This window comes from Scylla paramamosain, chromosome 8 (genome assembly GCF_035594125.1).
Source record: "Scylla paramamosain isolate STU-SP2022 chromosome 8, ASM3559412v1, whole genome shotgun sequence".
NCBI lineage: Eukaryota > Metazoa > Arthropoda > Malacostraca > Decapoda > Portunidae > Scylla > Scylla paramamosain.
In genome coordinates, this window is record NC_087158.1 from 17,482,040 (window position 1) to 17,506,039 (window position 24,000).

Below are 24,000 nucleotides of genomic sequence, written 5' to 3' on the forward strand. Positions count from 1 at the left end.
CATAAACTAAACAGAGATAGACGTTATTATGGAAAAAGAAACATGCACATTGACACATACACACACACACACACACACACACACACACACGAAAAAGTTAGTTTCACAAGGTTCTCTACATCTGGTGCGGCTAGTTCTTCCTTTACATTCTTTGTTTCTCATGGCAATTTGACTAAAAGGGAAAGAAGAACTATGTAGCCGCAAGTGAAAAAAAAAAAAAAATGGATGTCCACTGAGAGTCCCATATCCTTGGTTGATGAGAAGACGTAAGAAAATGTACAATAATGGAGGCATAGAAAGCTCAGTGAAGAGAGAAATAAAAGGTCAGACGTATACAGGAAAAGGAAGGAGATAGACTGGAATAGAAGGAGCACAATGAAGAGAGATCAATGGGACTTTCAAATTAAAAAAAAAAGTAAAAGAAGGGGAGAAAGAAAGAAAGACGAGAAAAGCCTTATAAGTGAAGAGGCAAAAGAGAAAGGAATAGAGAAAAGTAACAGGAGAGAATAGAAAAAAATAACGAGAGAGAGAGAGAGAGAGAGAGAGAGAGAGAGAGAGAGAGAGAGAGAGAGAGAGAGAGAGAGAGAGAGAGAGAGAGAGAGAGAGAACAGGAAAGAATCACAAGGCACTGTATACGTAATAGTAAAAAATGAAGCTAAAATAAAGGGTAAAGGAGAGAAATGATAGAAGTAGATGAGGGGAGAACCGGGAAGGGAGAGGAGGAGGAGGAGGAGGAGGAGGAAGAAGAGGAGGAGTAGGATGAGGAGGAGGAGGAGGAGGAGGGTTCAGGGAGGAAGAGAACTAGCGTGGTATTGATTCCCAACCGAGGCAGCCTCCATCCCACGCACCTTCTTTACTCCCTCGAACACCTGCCTCGATCATTATAAATATGGCCCGAATGTATTATCTTAAAATGATTTCCCACGGGGTAGTCTTCCTCAGTATGGGGTGGAGGCGACGGCAGGGAAAGTAAACAAGAAGGATGGAAAAATTAACTACATGCTCAGGAATTTACTACTGTTTTTTCGTTGAATACATTATGGAACCGTTACCTTGGGAGAGAGAGAGAGAGAGAGAGAGAGAGAGAGAGAGAGAGAGAGAGAGAGAGAGAGAGAGAGAGAGAGAGAGAGAGAGAGAGAATGGGAAATATGTTTGAAAACGAGAAAAGGATTACAATGTGTACCTTCCCTAACTTTTCATACATGTAATTCCACGTAATGAAAATATATATAATAGACATGCAATCAGTTCAAGTTAGCATTAGAATTGATATCTCCAAGTGAAAACACGTGCTAGACCCAAGTTTCGTTACGTATACTCAAAAGCTGTAGAAATTTTACACTTTTGATTGGTAGCATTACTCATTAACAGATAGATAAGATTGACTGATAAATAAAGATACATAGATTTATTGACAACAGGGTTATACAGAAGAGCAAAAGTAATAGGAATAAAAAAAAAACTCTACAGACAAGTGAAACGTAGTGTATGGCTGGCTATGTAAGACCTGTAGCTATATATCATACAGTATCGCAGCCATCCCGTTATTTGCATACATATATACAACTGAAATTAATATTGGAGAGGCAGAATTCGTAAGTTGTAGTTTCCATATATTTTTTTATCATATATTCAAGTATTTTTATGATTCTCGAGCTTCCTGTTTGGGATGAGGAAGTTAACGTCTTTTTATTGGGTGAGTTGTAAGGTGTTTGTTTAGGTGGCGATGGTGAGGCTAAGGTAGGTGAGGTTTAGTTAGGTTGCGTTAGGTGAGGTTATGGTTAGAGTATATGAGTTAGGTTAGGTGAGGTTGGGTTAGGTTATGTTTGGTGAGGTTAGGTTAAGTTGGGTTAGGTTAGGTTGTGTTAGGTGTGGTTAGGTTGAGTTAAGTGAAGTTATGTTGAGCAAGGTGAGATAAAGGTTAAGTTAGTCTAAGAATAATGATGAGACAAAGTACTGGTTGCGAGAAGACCTGTTGGTACTTATAGTTGTTAGAGAGAGAGAGAGAGAGAGAGAGAGAGAGAGAGAGAGAGAGAGAGAGAGAGAGAGAGAGAGAGAGAGAGAGAGAGAGAGAGAGAGAGAGAAGGAAGTGAGCAGTGATGTTCGGAAGTAGGTAAGTAAGGCGCATATTGTGTTACGAAGTATTTCATTCATTGTTTACACGTTGTGGAGAGAAAACACCTCCTTCATTTCAAAATTATCGGAGAGGAGAAAAATATGGAGGCGTCGTTTTACGTACACATGCTACGTTAGGTGTGTGTGTGTATGTGTGTGTGTGTGTGTGTGTGTGTGTGTGTGTGTGTATGTGTATGAGAGAGAGAGAGAGAGAGAGAGAGAGAGAGAGAGAGAGAGAGAGAGAGAGAGAGAGAGAGAGAGAGAGAGAGAGTGAGTGTGTGTATGAGAGTGAGAGTGTATGTGTGTGTGTGTGTGTGTGTGTGTGTGTGTGGGCGGACGAAGGTGGAGGAGCGAGGCGAGAGAGACTGTGTGGGAGTGTGGTGTGTGTTCTCCTTGAAGGTGTAGCGGGAGAGAGAGAGAGAGAGAGAGAGAGAGAGAGAGAGAGAGAGAGAGAGAGAGAGAGAGAGAGAGAGAGAGAGAGGCAGGGGGGAGGAAAAGGCCCACAGGTTATTCCCCCTTCTCTCTCTCTCTCTCTCTCTCTCTCTCTCTCTCTCTCTCTCTCTCTCTCTTACTCTTCTTGCCCCTCCATCCCTCCCCCCAGCAAACGACTCTTTTTACCCTCCCTCTCCCCTTTTCCTCCCGCCACTCTTTCTTTCCGCTACCGCTTACTCCTACCCTACCTTCTTCACTGACCTGCTTCTCCCACTCTCTCCTACAACCCACATTATTTACGGCTCTGGGGCACCTCTCTCTCTCTCTCTCTCTCTCTCTCTCTCTCTCTCTCTCTCTCTCTCTCTCTCTCTGGTTGCCATAGAAATGTTACAAAATAATGGTGACGCTTTATCAATGTATTTTCTCGGTGTCTCTGTTACAAATGATGCCACTTTATCAGCGCATTCTCTCGGCTTCTCTCGGCCCCCATGGCTTGTCCTTCGTCTTTCCTACAACATGGCACTTCCACAAGAGGAGCATCACCTCGTCTGTGTAGTCCCGAGTGACATGCTCTCACTCAGTCTTTCGTTTGGAGGCTGTGGAGTAGCATAAGTGGCAGGATTTCTCTCTTCTTTTTTTTTCATTCTCTTTTTCTTTTGTCATTCTCGTGTGTTAAGTTGGCGGCTTCTTGTGTGTGTGTGTGTGTGTGTGTGTGTGTGTGTTTTGTTTTCCGTCTAAATAAAACAAATACTAGGTTTAATTTTTCACTGTGCGCTTTGCCTGTTTGTTTCTCTGTCTGTTTTTTCGTCTCTCTCTCTCTCTCTCTCTCTCTCTCTCTCTCTCTCTCTCTCTCTCTCTCTCTCTCTCTCTCTCTCTCTCTCACACACACACACACACACACGTTTACTTCATGTACCTGATACACCCATCTGGACTCGCTCTGGTGACTCAGCGACTGTAAGTTCGCTGTAGTCTGAGACCAATCATAAAGAGAATCAAACGACTCCTCCGGGCACTAGTTCCTGGAGTTGGATCCCCACGTGCGCCTCCGCCGGGACAGAGGTGCGAGTCCGCGGCGGGTGCACCAGGGAAGGCCAGGGAAGCTCATAGTGGGATTGGCCAGGACTATAATCTGAAACACTTCTGCTACGCTGCCCGACTACTTTCAAGAAGGTTCTAGTTGAAGTTACACTGGATTTTAAGAATGATTAACCGGTTCTAGTGACAGATTAACAAGATTTCTACGTAATCAACAGAAGAAACACTCTTGAGAAGCAGGTTGATCATCTCTTGGCTTAAGAATAGCCGTGTTGAGACAGCAAAGCGTGGGGATGATGGTGGGTGGTTTTTCATTCTCTTCCGTGTCTTGCCGTGCATATATGGTAGACTGCAAGGAAAGCACGTGCATCTAGAGGGGTCGTCTTCTTTATAACCTTTCTTCCTTTGTGATCGTATGTTTGTCAGTGTGTAAAGTCTTTTTTGTCCCCTATGTCTCATTCCTTTTTCCTTTGTGCCTGTATCTATTTTTTTCTGTTTTCTGTCTGTCTGTCTGTCTGTCTGTCTGTGTATGTGTGTTTCTCTCTACCTCGCAGGTTAGTTGTATTTTTATCTAACTGTTTTTGTATGTCTGTTTGTTAGTCTATTTGTGTCTCTGTCTTTGAAGTTTATTTGTTTTTTTGTTTGTTTACCATATTTCTCTCTCTCTCTCTCTCTCTCTCTCTCTCTCTCTCTCTCTCTCTCTCTCTCTCTCTCTCTCTCTCTCTCTCTCTCTCTCTCTCTCTCTCTGTGTCTTTGTAGTGTGTGTGTGTGTGTGTGTGTGTGTGTGTGTGTGTGTGTGTATGTGTATGTGTGTGTGTGTGTCTGTGTGTGTGTGTATTCATAAATAGCATTAGCATTAAGCATCAGGACATTGCTATGAGTGTTCTCAGTGGACACATTCATGTGACTAAAAACGTTCATGCCAGGTTCAGTTCCTCGCGTTCATTCAGGACATACGCGGGATTTTTATTCGTTAACCAATCAACAGTGCATGGATGATCCCTTAGACGCCATGTCCCTCGCGTATTGCGTGTGTGTGTGTGTGTGTGTGTGTGTGTGTGTGTTTGTAGGGGGAGGAATGAATTGGGGGTCAGTGGGCGGAGCTTACTTCAGGACGTCCCGTGACGTCACGCGTAGAAGCTGGTGACTCAATTGATTGCTGTTGTCTGCTGCATGAGTGTGTCGAGGAAGCTTTAAAGCCGATGCCCTCACCTTTGCATGAATTATTGAATATATATATATATATATATATATATATATATATATATATATATATATATATATATATATATATATATATATATATATATATATATATATATATATATATATATACCGTATATACACACATAACACACACACACACACACACACACACACACACACACACACACACACACACACACAGAGAGAGAGAGAGAGAGAGAGAGAGAGAGAGAGAGAGAGAGAGAGAGAGAGAGAGAGAGAGAGAGAGAGAGAGAGAGAGAGAGACGTATGTATACATAGAAATAGGGAGGAAGATGAAACGTCTATTTTCCCTCAAAAACAATGAAAGAAAGCAGATTTTTTACTCAATGAATCAATATGACTTGTTGAAAACTCTTACTCCTACAATACCCAGACTTGTTACTTTTGACTGAGTAAAGCAATCTGTGGCGTTCCCGTGCCGTAGTTTGTAACAGTCGTATGCACTAGAAAAAGGAGAAAAGGGAAGAAGAGAAGAAGAAAGGCTTTTCGTCATTTCTACATGTGAGTAGTGCTGGGCGTGACGGGTTGGAGGCAGGACTGTCATGGCGATGACGTGTGATGCACCAGTCGTACCTGAGATTCATCAGCTTGGTTCTTTTCATTCTTTGCGTCACTCGTTACTCGCTGTGTTAAGTCGAAGTTTTTTGCTGATCGGTATTTTTCATATGAAGCTTAAGGCTTTAGATATTTGTTAGGAATCTATCAGGAAGAAATGAATATAAACAAATGAAGCACAATTACCACAGTCAATAAAGTTACGCTGACGAATAAACAATTACTTTTCTCTATAATACAACGTCAAGCCGCCGCCCAGCACGCAGCAGAATGGTTAGGCTGCCGCGGTGGTTGTTATGGCGCTTGGGATGTTTGTATTAGGTTTTGTTGGAGAACTTCATATTATGGTCACTTGTTCCCTTGTTTATAAGGATTAAGAAAAATTACGGCCGAATTTATTAATGTAGTTTTGATATTTATTGTCACGTACAAAAATAATGAAACACCGGTTATTACTGTGCTTCCTACTAGTGTTTTTAATGGCACAAAAATATGACCCTTGAATGAAAGTGTGTCACTGTAGGGTGCGCGTTGGGTGTCGCACACAGGTCGGTGCCAGAGTGCCGACACGTGACGGGGGAAATGTTGACACCCTAGCACAAAATGACGACCAGTTATTCTTTTGGATGAGTGACAATGCATAGATCAGAATAAATTAGAATATAAATTTGTAAAGCCATAAATAATAGTTAATATCATGAAAAGGATTAATATAATTTTAAAGTGAAATATTCTTTCTGTTTCTTCAAGATTAATCTCGTCACAGTATTGCAGCTGACGCTATCTGGAATGTGACGGAGAAATGGATAAACAGACGCTGCCTGGCGTGGAGTAAGTAAGAGTTGAAAGGACGGCTTGAGAAGCCCATGAGGCTGCCGGGAATTAAGGCTCAGAAGTATTGTACACGACTGATTAGTAGCACAGTGCTTGGAAGGTTTTTTGGTATCAGAAAAAAAAATGTGTATAATTCATTTCTCTGAATCTATATATGTTTGCATTGTGAATTTTCATACGTCTGTAATGAAGGACTGCACTGACAGCATTAATGATTTGCTCCCATTGACGATAATATTGATAATGATACTACTACTACTGCTGCTACTACTACTACTACTACTACTACTACTACTACTACTACTACTACTACTACTATTACTTCTACTTCTACACTACTACTACTACTACTACTACTACTACTACTACTACTACTACTACTACTACTACTACTACTACTACTACTACTACTACTACTACTACTACTACTACTGCTGCTACTGCTACTGCTACTACTACTACTTCAACACTACTACTTCTACTACTACTCCTACTACTACTACTACTACTACTACTATTACTACTACTACTACTACTACTACTACTACTACTACTACTACTACTACTACTGAAAATAATAATAATAATAATAATAATAATAATAATAATAATAATAATAATAATAATAATAATAATAATAATAGTAACATAATCGTAGAAATCTGATAATGGAAGATAGGAACAAGGAATCCAGTGATCTGGTGCAGTAATATTGAATACACTTCCGTTTAGCGAGCAATTTCCTGTTTCATTATTTGATTGTTCGTATTAAAAACAACAACAAAAATAGGAAAAAATATCATGATAAAAATATTAATAATGATAACGGTTAAAGTAAAAAAGAGTAACGTTTTAATTGTTGCAGTTGTTTTAGCGTTGTTATTGCTACTGTTTTGTTGCTGCCGCGCCTGTCATTGCTGTTAGCACTGAAGGCAGTCTCTAAATAAAGGAACGTTCTGTTTGCACGGATCGGTGGTGTTCTGTCTATGGCCACTCTCTCCACGCCACCAAGCACTCCTCCGTCCGGGACTGGACCGTATTGTGAAACACTTATGCGCCTCACCTCCACGACATTCAAAAGGCTCTAGTTGAAGTTACAAGGGTTTCTAAGAGTGTATTTATGGTTCTAGTGACAGATTAGCAATATTTCTGAACAATGAACAGACGAAGCACTCTTGAGAACCCGTTTATTCATCACCATGGCCTTTGAAAATGTCGTGGTGAGAAAGCAAAGCGTTTCAGAACACGGGCCTGTTGTAGGCGGAGAGGGGGCACCGTCACTCCTATCAATCCACGTCGAAGTTAAAAGCTGGGGTACAATGCGTGAGGGAGCAGGCGCGTCCGTCCGTGCCGCGGCCCACCACGGCGGGCATGCATACGGAGGCCAGTCCCGCCCGTGGTTCTCGTCCGCCCCACCAGCAGCAGCGGCGGCGGGTCGATATGTCTGGTGTGTTTACGCCGAGTAATTGGTGCAGTGGCAGCATCAGCGGCCGCCGCCACCCGGGATGCAGGCCGCCGCATGCTCTCTTCCTTCCTATCTATGTGTCTGTGTCCGTTTGTCCATCTTCCTTTGTCTGCTCCTGTTTCTTCGTCTCCACTTTCCTGTCTATCTGTCAGTCTATCCGTCCGCTTGTCCTCCTATCTGACGATCTGCATTCTCTCTCTCTCTCTCTCTCTCTCTCTCTCTCTCTCTCTCTCTCTCTCTCTCTCTCTCTCTCTCTCTCTCTCTCTCTCTCTCATTTCGCCTCATTTGCATTGTAATCAGCCAATTTCATCCGCTAATGTGTCAGTTCCCTGTCAGAGCCAAAGTTGCACGCGCCTTGTTGTGTCTCTATGCACAGGTTTACCTTCACCGGGCCACTCCTCCACCTGCTCGTCGCCCCATTGCTGGCTGGTCAACACTTACTTTTGCTCCGTCATCACTTCCCACTCCCAGACTCCCCATCAGCAGCTAATTCAGCACGCTTGACATCGATATATACTCATAAGTCTCGCTCGCTCCCATCCATTCCCTTTATTCTTCCCCCCGGCCGAGTCAGCGGTGCATACAATTCATTCGTATTCAATAGACTTTGGAAAATGCTTATATCCTTCATGTTGTATGGGATGTTTCCTGCTTCCGTCTCTGTTACATTTGTCTCTTCCTAATTTTGTTTTTCCCCTTATTGTCTACGTAGCTTCTTCATTTCCTTTTGTCTTCTAGCTTTATACTGCCTTTCCTTTCTTCCCGCCATCTAATTTTCCTTCCCCCTCTTCTTTTCCTTACCTTACAAGACTAAAAATACAAGACTGAAAACACTGTTACTGTTTTATCTTAGGAATTCTGGAGTTATATTATATTTTAATAGCGTATTTTACTCTTCAGTTTGTGTCATTAAATTTCTTATTCTTTGTTTTTACATTTTCATTTCGATCATTAGTATAATTTACCATTCATTAACGAATATTATGAATATTATCTTTAGAGTGTGTGTGTGTGTGTGTGTGTGTGTGTGTGTGTGTGTGTGTGTGTGTGTGTGTGGTTGTTAGAGAGAGAGAGAGAGAGAGAGAGAGAGAGAGAGAGAGAGAGAGAGAGAGAGAGAGAGAGAGAGAGAGAGAGAGAGAGAGAGAGAGAGAGAGTGTGTTTGGCTAGGTCGTCGACTTGCCCCGGTCGGTAATATTTTTTGGTACTGGGAGCGCGCAGTAAAGCTGGAAGGTCCGGAGCTGGTAAAATAGCGAGGAAAGAAAGGACGGAAGGGAGTGAGGCACAGAACACACGTGGCGAGGAAGTGTACAGTGACTTGTGTCCCTACGTGAACTGCGATGCATATATGTATTTTGTAGTGCAATCTATATGCAAATGATATGCAAGTGAATCTTAAGTACCAACGCAAGACGAAACTAATGACCATAATGTACTATTTGAACTCACCCAATTGAAGGAACGCAAGGGGACACTAAGGAAGAACAAATATTATTAGACTTATTGGGTACTTATGTCGCTGTTCACAGGACGAAAAAAAGGAAAAGAGGAATAAACGGAAGATTAACTGACATAACGTCCTTTTTTAACCCACTCATTGCAAGGAACGCAAGAGAACGCCAAGGAAGAACAAACATTATGAGACTTATTGGGTCCTTATGTGGCTGTTCCCGGGAAGCAAAAGGGAAAGAACAATAAAAACAAAGAAAAAAAAAAAGAGGTTGTGGATTGTTACCAGAGCAACATTGTTCGTTAATTTTTTTTTCGGTGGTTCGTTTATTCGTTCGTTTCTTTGTTGTTTGGATCATTTCTCCTTTTTCGTTTATATTTTTTTCGTTCGTTCGTTTCTCTTTCGTTCATGATATCGTGCGTTAATCCATTCGGTTGTTGGTTGATTGGTTGGTTCGTTCTTCCATTCAATCATATGCACTTTCTTTCTGTCAATTTTTCTTCGTAATTCCTGCCTCTGTTCATCGTTCATTCTTCTCTTCGTTCTTCCCTTCTATCATTTTGCCACTCTTTCACTCATTCACTCACTTCTTCTTTCATTCAACCATTCGTTCTTTTGAGAGAGAGAGAGAGAGAGAGAGAGAGAGAGAGAGAGAGAGAGAGAGAGAGAGAGAGAGAGAGAGAGAGAGAGAGAGAGAGAGCAAGGAAAAAAGGGATAGTGAAGAAATATAAGATTCAAGGGGAAAAAAACAGAAAAGTAATGGGGCATGAAGGGCGAGGGACGAGAGGCGACTGGCTATTTATCTTACAGTTGAATAAGAGTTTTCCTGACGACCTGACGACCTGTGCTGTGTGTGTCCCGGTGCGCGATGTTTGTTTTGGTACTGGTGACACGGGACGCAGCGGGAAAAATGGTCGTGGACAGAGAAATACGGCGATATAAAGAAAACGTGGAGAGAGGGAGAGAGAGAGAGAGAGAGAGAGAGAGAGAGAGAGAGAGAGAGAGAGAGAGAGAGAGAGAGAGAGAGAGAGAGAGAGAGAGGGCAGAGACTATTAAGAGTACTTCAAAGGAGAAATAATTGTCGAACATCAGTGTCAGTTTCTTTGTCTTCCTTATGATTTGTATCGGGAAGCGGATGTGAGAGGAGTACCCTGAACTCTCTCTCTCTCTCTCTCTCTCTCTCTCTCTCTCTCTCTCTCTCTCTCTCTCTCTCTCTCTCTGTCTCTCCCCTCCCCGTCACTCCTAATACAGCTTTGCCATTATTTTTTTGCCTCCTGCCAGCTGTTCTCCGTTTATCAACACTCCCAACTATACCTTCTCTAATGCTTTGTTTTGTGGTCCCTTTATGAAGCTTGTATCCTCTCTTTCTCCCCTCTTCACTTGCACAAAGAAGACAAGTAAGAGTCCGTAAGTCAGTAGCAAGAGTATGGATAAGACATTAGCGAAAGAAATATGTAGCATAATTTCTACCGTAAAGAAATGTTTTCATAAAGGAGGCAAGACAGATGAAGGTAAAGGAAGGAGCGCCGTTGAATCTGATTAGGTACATATATCCAAAACATAGTAATATACACCGACTCTCTCTCTCTCTCTCTCTCTCTCTCTCTCTCTCTCTCTCTCTCTCTCTCTCTCTCTCTCAACTGATCAACGGTATCGGAGCAGTACCGGGAAAGAGAGGTAGACGAGGAGGAGGAGGAGGAGGAGGAGGAGGAGGAGGAGGAGGAGGAGGAGGAGGAGGAGGAGAAGGAGGAGGAGGAGGAGGAGGAGGAGGAGGGGAAGGGAAGGAGAAGAAATTAGATGGAGGAGGATGAGTAAGAATTGATGACGGTAGAGGAGGAGGAGGAGGAGGAGAAGGAGAAGGAGGAGGAGGAGAGGAGGAGGAGGAGGAGGAGGAGGAGGAGGAGGAGGAGGAGGAGGAGGAGGAGGAGGAGGAAGAAGAAGAGCTGTAGGAGCAAGAGGAGGAGGAGGAGGAGGAGGAGGAGGAGGAGGAGGAGGAAAAGGAGGAGGAAGAAGAGCTGTAGGAGCAAGAGGAGGAGGAGGAGGAGGAGGAGGATGAAGAAGGGGTAGGAGAAAAGCGTTATCTTCGGTGAAGTATGATAATCTGCCACCTTCTTTACCGTTGACTCTCCTTCGTCCTCTCACGGAAGCCACGAAGAGTGTGGGTAAACTGTGGCCGCGAAGGAGGAGGCAAAAAAGGAGGAGGAGGTGGAAAAGGAAGAGGAGGAGGAAAAGGAGCGAGATGTTCAGGAACAAAATTTACAAGGAGGGTAGAAGAGGAGGAGGCAAAAAGTTAGGAGGAAGGATACGAGGCGGAGAAGGAAAAGGAAAGAGAGGAGCAGCAAAATTTACAGGGAGGAGGGTAGAGGAGGAGTAGAAGGAAGGAAGATGAGTTAAAAGGGAAATTTGTGCAGGTGCAAAGAATAATATTGTGAAGGTAGTGGGGGAGAGCTTTCTTTACTATAATGAGGGAGGAGGAAGAGGAGAAAAGGGTGGAAGGGGAGGAGTAAGAGGAGGAGGAGGAGGAGGAGGAGGAGGAGGAGGAGGAGGAGGAGGAGGAGGAGGAAGATATTTATGAAGAGCATGAAAATGAAGATGAGGAAAAGGAAGAGAGCGAGATGGAGGAGGACGACGACGGTGAGAATGACGATGATGGCAAGGAGTAGGGGAGGAAGAGGAATAGAAAGATTAATAATAACTTTTTCTCAGTGAAGGAAAACAAGGTTGAGGATTAATGAGATAGTTTGTCATCAAGAAGGGGACTTAGATTTGTCACTTGGTGTTCATATTATTGGTACTAAAACACGTATCCACAACTCCACTCATACACACACACACACACACACACACACACACACACACACACACACACAGACCCTCAATAGTGTGGTAATCTAAATATCTCATTAACTGGTCAACGCCTCATTAGCTTCCTGGATTATGTATAGAAAAACCAGGAGCACCACGGGGTGAGTCTTCGCCGTCTTCATGAGGCAGCATGCACGTGAAAGAATACTGCAGAAGAGTTGCTCTCATAATGTAAGGAAAACTCTTAAAAACGCCTCCCGCTGCCGTCACTCAAGTAAAAAATAAGATACGCTGAGAGTTTCATTTCAAGAGTCAGTCAGCGCAGCATCACTTGACTGACGGATTTCCTGACCCAGCGCCAGCAGCTGCTTGTTGCCGGGCTGCCTGACACCGTGTCCAGCTCTTGGCCCATTAAGTGCAGAATGCGTGTATCACCGACGCCTTGCTGCACTATTCATTCTGATGCCAGAGCGTACAGGATTACACATTCTGTATAGATGGTAACAACATATCCTGAAACCACATCTATCATCAATATCAATTTACCACACAGCTTCATGTCTGGCACAGAGCAAAATCATGTCTCAAGTATATAAGTACAAGAATACATTTATCCTACATTTAAACTTCGCATCCAGATGTATTCTATGATAACTTTGGTGTAGTAGTAGCAGCAGTAGTGATGTTCACTCACTCACACACACACACACACACACACACACACACACACACACACACACACACACACCTGCATGCATACTCGTACACTCATCTCGGGTAGGTCAGGAACATCCCACACACCACACCTGTACGATGGTGATCTTACATCCCCCCTGTCACTGCTGCACTGCCTTCGCCTTCCCTCTTCGCACCAGACTCGAAAACAAAGCAAGAGAACCGTCCCCTTGTGCGTCTCCTGGTGCGAGGGACGAAGGGGAGGCCTGGTGTTGGGAGGGTGTTTGCACGGCTGTCTAGTTTAGCCATTAATTGTTTGCTAGGGCGCACTCCTAAGTGGCAACAGTCATGAGGTTCGTGCTAAGTGTATTGACTTCATCCCAACCACTCCGGAAGTTTGGAAACCGCCCTGCCAACACAATGCACTGGAGGCAGGGCTGGTTGGGGACTAGGGCGGTTGAGGTGTGAGGCAAGGCGGTACACGAAAGGGATGTTGTCATGGTAAGAGTTTTTGTATAGAAAGTTTAATATATTTACTCGTTTCGTTTAACTGTTGATTTTTTTGGTTATGTTTGAAAGGTGTTAGCTGTTTAGGTTGAATTGATAAAGGGAGACTGATAAGAGAGGCAACGGTTGCTGATGGTTGCAGACGCTAGTTTTAACAGAAGAAATGGTGCGAAAACTGATCGAGGAAGTGAGATGCAGGATTGAAGGCACACGAGACTTAGTGCCGAGGGAAGCAATATTTACCAGTTCGGACATTGGCTTTTCCTTCGTTGAAATTGGAAATCCGAGAAAAGCAGGAGAGAAAACGTTCCATTCATATTTCACCTTATATTAAAATCAATGTGTTTCCCTTCAAGCACAGAAATCCACTTGTCTGTCATTTGATTTATAATCAAATAATACTCTCCGGAAATTCACGTATGCACGTGAGGAAAAATGCAGGTGTTGGCCGCGACTTTCACCTCACACCTGCACCTCACACCTCTTTGCATCTCGTGTTATGGGGTCTCGGGAAGCGCGTACAGTGTTGATCAATAAGTCATTTAGTCTGCTGCACTCACTTCTACTTTGTTTAACATGTTCCCGGAATCCTAAGTCTCCTGATTAGCTGTGTCCTTAGAAAACTAGACTATTGACAGATCCTGAGCAGACTAGAGGACTTGAGACTGAGGGAAAACGCTAAACACATTGGCAGTGAACGTGAGAGGTTGAACTACTACTAAAACTACAGTAATAGTGATAATTACTGGCAAGTGAAGTACAGGAAAGTATATATCAAGAAGCCACGAACCATGAGTGTGAGAAACAAAGCCAAGTAGGGAAAGCGAGTGGAGGATTATTAAGTTTGTGACCGAATTTCCAGAACCTAAGGTATTTACTTCCGCCTGGAAATTAATGCTAATGGAGTATATCCGCTCTTGTGATCTTTCGGCTTCACCTCTTCCTCCTCCTCCTCCTTCTACTCTTCCTCCTTCTCCCAGTCCTCCACCACCTCCTCCTCCTCCTCCTCCTCCTCCTCCTCCTCCTCCTCCTCCTCCTCCTCCTCCTCCTCCTCCTCCTCCTCCTCCTCCTCCTCCTCCTCCTCCTCCTCCTCCTCCTCCTCTATCTTCTCACCAGAATGTTCTACAGAGCTTAGTACGAGTATTTTTCAAAACATATGTTTAATTGTTAACTTTCCTGACGTCCTGTCTCTGCTACCTGGCCTCTAAGGTGGTTCTCAGTCTGGCTTGTAGATAATAGGTGCTTTTTAGGCCTTTGAGGTGGAAGTTGTCTTTTCAGTTTCCCTGAGCCGCGTGTGACAGAAGGATGATGAACAATGGATGGAGTTTGCTCATCTTTGTACCTATTTATTTGTTTCCTTTTTCTTTTCTTGATTAAGGGGAAATAGTAGTGTTACTCTTGCGAGCACCATTACTAGTTTATTCGCGTACTGTTTATAGGGTGGTATTGTTACTGTTCCCATTACTAGATATTATCATGGTCACCACCACCACCACCACCACCACCACCGCTTGGTAATGAAACTTTGGGAGGAGATGGTGCACCCTGAGACAAGAAGCAATATATTCTCCTGTACTCCATCTCGACCCTCATGTTTTCCTCCTCCTCCCTCCAGAGGAACCCTTGTCTCCATCTCTTCAGCCCTCATAAGGTAACGTGGCCAATTAGCTGCCCATACTGGGTGCTTGAATCCTCCCTGCCAGTACTTGTGCTCCACAGCCCAGGGCTCCCGGGGCCCCCGGCTGAGAGAGACTTATTAAAGAGGTGGAGTGTTGCGAGGAGGAGACGATGAAGAGGTGGAGGACAAAGGGAAGGAAGAGAGGATTATGTAATTTGAAAATAGATTAACGCAAACCTGAAAGTAAAATAAAAGGCAACGAAAATGATTTTTTAGTCTATAAATAGAACACTTGACCTCATATAAATCCTCGTGTTATCTTTTTTATACAATTTTTTGTTGTTGTTTTAGCAGTACACATGACATGGACGATGGATTGAAGTAGATGTCAAATTCTGATTAATATCGTGTTTTACTTGAAATTATATTGAAATATTCCAAGAGATAAATTTTGAACCAAAACCTCTATTGTATGGGAGTACCGTTGTCTTCAAAATGATTAATTTGACTTTATTTACACTAAGGAAAGTGGTTGACATTCGTTCAAATGACGTACAAATGGAAAAAGCAGTAGACGCACCACCGACGCGTTGCGGCACCAGAATGGAAAAGAACATCGCCGAGGACGAGTCTGCACTTCAGGTGGAGCCTCGGTTAAGTATACAAATAAAGGAGGTGATTCGGCGAACCTGGAAGACCCGGAGGAGTTTGACGAGAGAGTCTGGAGCATAAAGGAGGCAAGTGGGAGCTGAGGAGGCAAGTGGAGCGTGACAGAGCCAGTCCACGGGGGCAGGCGAGGGGGAGGGCTGGCCGTAAAGAAGGACACTGCGGCAGTAAACCTCTTCAATGTGTCACTGGAAGACCTCGTGCGGGCCCTACTACCTTCCTCAGGGGACTCCCACGGCTCCTCTTCTCGGCTGCTGCCTCCGTATCTCGCGCTACACCGACCTGCCTCGTTACCTGGCCTCTCTGCCTCAACTTGCCTTCCACCAGTTTGCCTTTCCTGCTCCTTATCCACTACCTATATTCACCCAACCTGCTGCCTGTCTGCCTGGCAACATCTTTGTTACTGGCGTTATATTTTCATTTGTTCTATTTGTGTTATTTGTTTCTAAATATTTATTTTACGTTGTTGTATTAGATTTTGAGTTTGTTTGTCACTTTTTTTTTCATACCCATCTCTCTTTTAATCCTTTATCTAATGTCTGTTTCTGCTCACACGTTTCTCTTCCTAAGACATTACATAGCTGAGGTTTTGGCAATATTTGAGAAACAGTATCATTAAGGTTGTTTTATCTTAGTTTTAAAGCAAAAATGAATCTCATAAATATGACATTAGCAACATTTTCCTTTATCCTTTCAAGTGAGCTGCCAAAAGTCGCGGACCATTAGTGGCTCTTCCCGGAGGATGGCTTAAGTGTGTTCCTGGTCAACACCACACGTAAGTACAAACTTATTCATGGCACATCATTGACAAAGATCATCTGAGTAGTTGAATGTCTTAGAATTCCCTAGGGCGAAGTTTTTCCGTCATTTTCAGCTTTATTCTAAATAAATTATCTCGGGTCTCGGTCCACCACATAAAACACCAACGCAAGGCCCCGCAAGGCCTCCGCTGCGCCAACACGAGGCCGAAGTGAGTCCTTGAGCGCCTGGGCTTCGCTAGCCTAAGAGTCGCTTCCGCCGCTCCGCCTCCTGAAGTATTAACAGAGACGAGGAGGCTTCAGACTACATCTCTCCTCCTCCTCCTCCTCCTCCTCCTCCTCCTCCTCCTCCTCCTCCTCCTCCTCCTCCTCCTCCTCCTCCTTCCTCCTCCTCCCCCTCCTCCTCCCCCTCCTCCTCCTCCTCCTCCTCCTCCTCCTCCTCCTCCTCCTCATCTTCCTCTTCCTCCTTCTCCTCCTCCTCTCCTCCTTACTCCACTTCCGGCTTCTCCTCCCTCATCCGCCCCGGGTCTTCTACCAACACAGTGTCTCTTCTCAGACCCTCTCGCTCCCTCTCTCTCTCTGAACTTTCCTCCCGTCCCTTCTTGCACTCATCTTTCTCCCTCTTGTCTCCTCTTGAATGTGCTCCTCCCCACCACCCAGTCATTTCATTCCCTCCCCCAAGGCTTCCCTCACACCGGAACCTTTCCTGATGTGTTCCAGCTCGCGGCGTTGCTCCCTCGCATGGCTGTACTTCTTATAATTCGTCACAAGGGCTCGTGCAGATCATAGCAGTATATTATATTCTTCTCGTCCGATCATCCCTTCAAATAAATTTTCCGTATCACTTCACTCATTCTTCTTATTTTCTTATTCACGCCAACATGAAATAGAAAACGTTATCTTTTAAGGGAATCTTTTGCAGTTTTTTTTTTTTTTTCCGAAATTTTCTCAAGATTTATTGCACTTCAGTAAACAGTAAAATGGCCAATATATCAACCAATATGTCATTTTTTTCATGAAAATACTGAATAGGAAATGATATCTTTTAAAGGGGTATTTGAATATCCTTGCTTTTTCGACATTTCTTCTGATCTTACCGTGTTTCGTTTCTTAAAAAAAAAAAAAAAAAACCCGGCAAGTATATTAAATGAGGGATCAGCCAAATCTTAGCTGCACTCTTTTGAGGAAGTACATATGTTAGTTGATTTTTTTTTATGTATACGTATATCTTTTGGTTCTATTTTATTTTACCTGTTCTAATAAACATATAAGGGAGGTCAGCAATACTTCGTTTCAGTATGTACGCATGAAAACCTTCGGTGCTCGAAGCGGAATATAACTTTTGTCGTTCCATCCATTATTTTAGTTTTCTACATTTCTTCATATCACAAAACAGGTATATTTGAAATAGGCTCCAGTTTTTTTTTTTCGTAACTTTATTAGTAACTGTAACTGTGTTAGTAATACATATCATTCAGTAGTACGACGCAAACCTTCGTTTGTTTCTTTAGTTCATAAAATTTTTACCATAGCACTTTCCTCACGCACGGAAGCGTCAATACCTTCAGTACTCAAATGGAGCAAAACTTTCCCGCGTCCCTCCAATCATTGCTCCATTCCATCTCGGACGTCACCTGAGCTTCCAGTCAGGTGTGCAAAGGGAAAGACGATTTGACCGGCGCTGCTACACGCTTGCAGAGGAAGGGCGCGCTGACCCAAGCAACCCATCAGCAGTACGTAATGGCCCGCGTGATCCCATCAGCTGAGGTCGCATGCTAAACACTTCACGTTTGTTTGTTTGAAAGGAGAGGCTGTCCTGTGTCTCGTGAGAGAGAGAGAGAGAGAGAGAGAGAGAGAGAGAGAGAGAGAGAGAGAGAGAGAGAGAGAGAGAGAGAGAGAGAGAGAGAGAGAGAGAGAGAGAGAGAGAGAGAGAGAGAGAGAGAGAGAGAGAGAGAGAGAATTCGTTTCTTTTATCTCTTTTGTGATTTTGTTAACGTGAAAACACTCCGAGTTTCATTCACTTAGTGACGTATTTTTATTTATGTTTGTTTTATTTATTTGTTTCATCATTCATTCATTTATTTATATGGAAATTTATTCATATGTTGATTTATATTCATTTGATTTTTCATGTATAAACCAATGCTGTAATGTGAAAATTTATCAGATATACAAATGCTTTAATGTACAGTTACTCAAAGTTATGATGTAACATTGTACAAAATGTTTCCTATCAGAAATCGGTATCAGATAAAGTTCTTTCACTTGTTCCGGTGTTCTTGGTCTGTGTGGAACTATTCATATAAAGCAGTTCATTACCCGTACGTAGATACCTTCTTTCAACGACCAGTCTTGGCCTTGCTGTATTATGTAGATGATTGAAAATAAAAATGAAAATGTTAGAGAGAGGAATAAAATTCTTAAACACTGCCGAACTGCTCTACTGTGGATCATTATTAGCTGCTCTTCAGATCTCCCAACTCCCTCACTCCCGCAGTTTTCACAGGCGCGTTCTGTTTCTCTGCCGGCAAAGAGAGGCGTGGAGTTCTGAGGTGTACCGCCTTTGGGTGACACTATCAAGATGCTACGAGTGTGACAATATTAGGCTTTTTCTCTGCGTTGTGGTGATGTGTGTGTGTGTGTGTGTGTGTGTGTGTGTGTGTGAAAAAGGGGAGGCTTTGGGTAGAAAATAAAGGGAAGGAAGTCGTTTAATCGAAAAAGAAGAAAAAAAAAAACACTTCAACGAGGAAAGAACTTTTCCTTCCATCTAGGTTTCTCTACCCTGATTGGTAGATGGTTGAAGTTTTTTTCTTTCCATTTTTTTTTTGCCTTTGACCGACTATTTTTCATAAATTACGTGAAAATAAGACCATCATTGTCATCTCAGAAGGCACAAACCATTACTGATGGATGGAAGAACTGCACGATGGAAAGAGGCAAAGGAGAGGGATGAAAAGTGTGGGAGGAGGAGGGAGGCGAGAACGTGAGGCATAGATGAAGGGAAGAAGGGAGGCATGGAGGGAAAGAGAAAAGGGAGAGGACAGGGTGATAAGGAGGCAGGGTATCGGGGAGCGGGAGGGAGGTTGAATGAGGAGTGAGGGAGAGGCACGGCTGGAGAGAGGGAGGGGGTGTGGCTGCTGTGATGGATGGTTCTATGGAGGAAGTGGACTGCGTATTTGGGCCTAAGAATAAGATTATGAAGAAGTATTTTCATAGATATACGAGATTAGTTTATCAGAGAGAGAGAGAGAGAGAGAGAGAGAGAGAGAGAGAGAGAGAGAGAGAGAGAGAGAGAGAGAGAGAGAGAGAGAGAGAGAGAGAGAGAGAGAGAGAGAGAGAGAGAGAGAGAGAGAGGAACAATAGGGCAAGTTAATATGGCGCTACATCAGACCTCGTGGGTACTGTGGAGGGCGAGGCGACTGCAGTACCTCCAATTAAGCATGCACGGCCACCATCCGCAGAGGACATGGAACGGGAATACTGCCGCCCCCTTCCAATCCCTTCCCTCCTTCCACCTCTACTGCCGCCTCCCACTCACTGCTTCCCAACTCCCACTCCCACCTCGCGCCTTTTTCGTGGAACAAATTTCGGGAACAAAAACTCCACTGCTACTGGAAATTTGCTCGTTCAATAAGAGTATACCAGTTTTTATTTATTTTATTCTTTTTATTCGGCGTTTCGTTTATAGAAGTAGATTAAAGTGTGATAGGTTTATGTAGTTGAGCTTAGAGTAATTGGTTGAGTAGTAATAAAAAGTGTGGTAACAGCAGTAGTAGTTAGTATTGGTAATAGTAGTAGTAGTAATAGTACTGGTGGTAGCAGTAATGCTAGTAGTATTACCGTAGTACTAGTGCTAGTAGTAGTAATATTAGTAGTATCAATAGTATTAGTATTAGTATTAGTAGTAGTAATAGTAATAGCAGTAGTAGTAGTAGTAGTAGTAATAGTAGTAGTAGCAGCAGTAGGAATAGTACTAATTTCTTCTTTCCGTCATTTTTATGTGTACTTAAGAGTATTCCTTATCTGTTAGCTTGTGATAACTTCATCCTCGCCAAACTGCTCCCTTTGTCGATAATGAAAATGGTAAGCGTATCGGCAGTTCTTTCTTTGCTGTCTTTTTCTTTCCTTTTAGTCTTATCGCACTTAATATTATTTCTCTGCAGATTCTGATAGATTCCCTCCTTTTGTGTTTTGCTGCAACTCTGCAATGAAAACGGTAAGCGTATGGACAGCGCACCCCCTTGTCATCACTTTTTCATTTCACCTTATCGATATTCCTTCTATAGTAGTTTACGGTAACTCTGTCTTTTTTTTTTTTTATCTCTCTCTGCATCTCGTAAATGAGGCTGGTAAGCATAACGACAGCTCACTCCCTTGTTCCTGCAGCCAACATGCGGGACTCATGTCCAGGACTATAATCTAAAACACTCCTGCGCTGCATCTTCACAACTTTCAAAATGCTCTTCTTGAGGTTACACGGATTTTTAATGACGTTTTGATCGTTGTAGTGACAGATTAACAAGATTTCTACATCATTAACAGGGGAAACACTCTAGAGAACCCGGCTTATTATCTCTGTGGCCTTTGTAAATAGTCGTGGTGAGAGAGCAAAGCGTTTCTGAATACGGGCCTTGGTGAGGGTAGTGTGGCCTAGTTTTGCCCCCGGTCGGTGTGAGACTTGCCTGAGGGTGGTGACGGTGCTGGCTGGCGGAGTGATCAGGAGACTGTGTTAATGGCTGGTGATATGACTGGCCTTAGGGAAGAATATATGTAGTTCTTGCTTAATTTTACGGAATCTAAGTAAAATTTTCCTTCCTCTCCTCATCTTGTTTATCCTTTCCCGTATTTTTTTCTTGTTACTCTTCCTTCTCCTCCGTCAGGGCCCTCATATCCTCCTCCTTCCCCGCGTCCTCCTCTTCCCCTTCCTCTTCATCCTTGAGCCCTCCCCTGTCATTCTTTTTCCTTTTTCCTCCTTATTTTTGTCTTCCTCCTCCTCCTTTTCCTCCTCCTCCTCGGACTGGTCTGACAAGGCGCTGTATGGTGTCCAGAGCGTCTTGTCCAGCGTGGAGTGTCACGGAGAATGAATTATTCACATGATGCAAATTAAATATATATGCAAATGCCTTGATATATTTTTTTCCATTTTATGAAGCTCACACGTTAATATATATGTGTGTGTGCGTCGACCAAGAGGCAAGTGACGTCTGTATGTGGTTTGGTGTTCCGGTGACCCACTCCTCGACTTGGGAAGGGTTGCATAAGGTGCTGTGAGAAAGAAGCTAAAGTATTCTTGACTGCTTGTGATCAGTTTTCGTCGAGTTTCGGTGTGATGAATCTTGCCATAAATTACCGTCAGGGAAGGATATACTGCTGGGCGTTTTTCTCTTCTTCCTGTTTTGCATTTAAGAATTGAAATATGATGCGTGTTTTTATTTTCTTTTTGCTATTTTTTTCTATTTTCTGATTTGAGGGAAGTTGGTGATAAAATGAAAATTGAAATGGGTTAAAATATCTCTCTCTTGTCTTTCTCTTTCTTTTCCTTTTTTTTTTGTTTGCTTTATTGAACACAACGTTGTCTGAGATGAAACATACATAAGGATACGTAAAGCTAAGGAGCTATGACACACTTGTCCTCCCAAAAGAAAAGTGTTCCTGTTTTTTTTTCTTTGGTGTTTGACGGAGCTGCTGGAGGTTTTAACATAATATCTGACTAGCCAGCGTGACGGCGTGAAGATTAATCATATGGTAACTGGCGTGCGTTATTATTTCTTTTGCTCAACGCTCTTTGTAATTCTAACCATCTAAAAAATGGGGAAAAAAATGTATATAATGCCTGTCATACACGAAGGGAGTTTCCACACAGTATCGGAAGGAATGAAGACCAAGGAACATGACGACGTGAAGATTGATATTGTGGTAACTACTATGCATTATTTGTAGCCTATTATTCGGCAGTCCTTGTAATTCTTAGCGTCTAACAAACACTAATGAAAATAGAAGATAATGTGTTTTTAAATTGAAGGGACCTAACCAACGCGATGAGTTGAAGACAAATTATGTGATAACTGCTTTACATTATTTCCATCCTAATAATCAAGAAACCTTAAAAAAAAAAGACATTTATGGATGAGGATGATAGATGGAAATAGGTAGGTATGTTTCAAAGAGAGATTGCCACGTGGAGGACAGACGGCTTCCTACAGCTTCCCATACTTTCTTATGTTCTATTTAACCCTCATAATCATTTAGCGTATAGAGAATAGGAACGCACGATACCCCATTAAACTATTTGCTCACGAAGACTTCATAAACCCCATTCGTGAACACTAATACCTACCACACGTTAACATTATTACCCCAACATTCAACATTCCTCGTATCCCTTAGCACCTGGGAAAAAAAAATATTGAAAAGTACATAATACCTCATTAAACTACTCCCAGCGGAAGTCCTCATAACCCCCTTTTTCCCGCTCAGTCCCTTATAGATCTCTTTCACCCTTTGGAACACTCCCCTCGCCGTCTGTGGCTCGGAAATGGGTTACTTCCGCCCCGTTGAAGCCTGGAAGTAGTGTTGACGAAGCGGCTGGAGGAGAACCTGATCACGACTTCATTATTGACTACCTGAGCGACGTGTGGGAGACGGGAAACGTGGTGGTGGTGGTGGTGGTGGTGGCATATTGGCGGTGAAGTTGACGATGATGGTGATTACTAGTTATAGGCCAGAGAGAGAGAGAGAGAGAGAGAGAGAGAGAGAGAGAGAGAGAGAGAGAGAGAGAGAGAGAGAGAGAGAGAGAGAGAGAGAGAGAGAGAGAGAGAGAGACCATGGTGAAATTTTACTAGATGACTGTATTATGACTGTAGATATGAAAAAGGGAACTATAAAAAATGATGAAAAAAAAATGGCAGTATAAAAAAAGCGAATCTCTCTCTCTCTCACACACACACACACACACACACACACACACACACACACACACACACGTTTTATATAGACCACGCAGCCCATTCGGTACCTATGTGAACGCTTGCTTGCTTCACATTTTATCAGGACACCGATAAACTCACTGAATAGAAAAGGAGAAATATGTTGAATATATTTAACTCTTAAGACAAACTTCCCGACAAGGGCAGTGTTGACTCAGCCCGGTGGCACGTGTAGAAAGGGAGAGAGAGAGAGATGTGCTGCCACTTGTGAACGAGGAGGAGGAGGAGGAGGAGGAGGAGGAAAGAAAAAAAGAGAGAAGGGGAGAGAGAGAGAGAGAGAGAGAGAGAGAGAGAGAGAGAGAGAGAGAGAGAGAGAGAGAGAGAGAGAGAGAGAGAGAGAGAGAGAGAGAGAGAGAGAGAGAGAGAGAGAGAGAGAGAAAGGAGAGCAGTCGCAATAGAAAAAAAGAGAGAAAGGAGAAGGAAGAGGTGAGGCAAAAGATGGAAGAAGGGCTGGGGAGAGTTAAGAAGAGGAAGAGGAGGGGAGGATCACAGGTAGTAGAAGCAAGAGAAGACAAGGGAAGGAGGAGGAGGAGGAGGAGGAGGAGGAGGAGGAGGAGGAGGAGGAGGAGGAGGAGGAGGAGGAGGAGGAGGAGGAGGAGGAGGAGGAGGAGGAGGAGAAGGAGGAGGAAGAAGAGGAGCGTAGGAAGCAGGTGAAAGTGAAGGAACAGGAGGGGAGAGATAAATGATAAACAGGAGGAGAAAGAGTACTGCGAATATAGGTAAGGAAAGAGAAGCAGGAAAAGAGAAGAGAAAGATGAAAAGAGAATAATGATGATGTTGATGATGATGATGATGATGATGATGATGATGATGATGATGATGAGGAGGAGGAGGAGGAGGAGAAGGAGAAG

At 43.3% G+C, this 24,000-nt stretch overlaps 1 long non-coding RNA gene across 1 annotated transcript in view; it reads left to right on the forward strand.

Annotated features, from left to right (window-relative positions):
* LOC135102891 (uncharacterized) overlaps positions 1-24,000 on the forward strand; it is an 80,840-nt gene that overhangs the window by 18,674 nt on the left and 38,166 nt on the right. The window contains exon 2 of the long non-coding RNA XR_010269823.1: positions 16,104-16,180. This is a non-coding gene — a long non-coding RNA (uncharacterized LOC135102891). The remainder of the gene's footprint in view (positions 1-16,103; positions 16,181-24,000) is intronic.